A 1355-nucleotide genomic window follows, 5' to 3' on the forward strand; every position below is an offset into this window, starting at 1 on the left:
AACGAAAGAATTGCAGTGCTATATCGGTGTTATGGAAACAGAAATGGGCTTTATATAGGGAACAGTATTTTTAAAAAATATCTTAAAGGGATCGTATAGTTTTGGTTGACACCTAACTTCAGGTTTCTAACATTTCTGGGTGAGATAGTGAGAAACCTCTTGTAAATATGAAAGAGCCTGTAATTCCAAGAGAAATTCAACACTTATTTGATGGAAATTGGTTTTGAAATGGCTTAGATCCCCAAAACAAAGCAATCCCAATAAAGGGTGGGACCATCTTTTATTCTGATTTTTTTTTAACTTTGTTTGTGGCTGTCTCAGCCATTTCAAATACAATTTTCATGAAATATATTTGAATCTCTCTTAAAATGATATGCTATACATACTGTTATACAAATAAAATATAAACTATTTCATATCTTAAAGTAGTTTCCAGGTATCTCGCAAAAAGTTAAAAGCCCAATCCTCATCTCCACCAAAACTATACCATACCTTTAATGTTATGGATACTGCTGAACAACCCAACAAGAAAATAATGAACACGTTGAATGGGATATAAGATTTATCATTACATTGAAAAAGAGAAGCTTCAAACTCTTTTGAACGAAAATGTTCATTGTTATATCTCGGCTCTTTATGTCTGTGGTGTTTCTTTGTTTGTTTTGTTGTTTATGTTTTTCGTGTGTCTAGACCTCAATTTCATTTGGAAAAGGCAGGTCTACCATAAGAATATCTGTCTTTTTTTTTCTCTCTCTCTCTTTCTGCTTGTCTTCTCTTAACTGACAACAGAAAAACAAAATCATATATTCACATAATGAGCATGTAATTGAAATATGTCACTAAGTTTTCCGTTTGTATTTCATAATACAATTGCAATGTACCACTCGCCGTATATCAGAGTGATCAGGATTGGATTTGTAATTCATGCACATTTAAGGAACTTCCTTTTGTTGATGCTGCTCATCAAGAATATGAATTTGAATCAATTTCAAGCAATAATTGCATGAAGGTTAGTCCGCCGATTGAGATGGATAATAGTCCTGTCATCAGTGAACTTAAAGGCACGGGCCTCAAGATTGGCCATTTGAATGTAAGAAGTTTAAGAAATAAGATGGATCACATAAGATATTTTTATTACACAACCCAATTAACGTGCTAACCATTTCAGAAAGTTGGTTAGATGACACAATATCTGACGATGAACTGCAAGTGAATGGTTATGATTTGGAAAGAAAAGACAGAAACCTCTGTGGTGGTGGAGTGATCTGTTATATAAATTCAAATTTGTTGTATTTAAGACGATGTGATTTAGAATGTGAGCAACTGGAGCTCCTGTGGTTACAGATTAATATAAA

Source organism: Diadema antillarum, unplaced genomic scaffold (assembly GCF_040938485.1).
Source record: "Diadema antillarum isolate AM-2024a unplaced genomic scaffold, OU_Dant_1.0 seq00000915_RagTag, whole genome shotgun sequence".
Lineage (NCBI taxonomy): Eukaryota > Metazoa > Echinodermata > Echinoidea > Diadematoida > Diadematidae > Diadema > Diadema antillarum.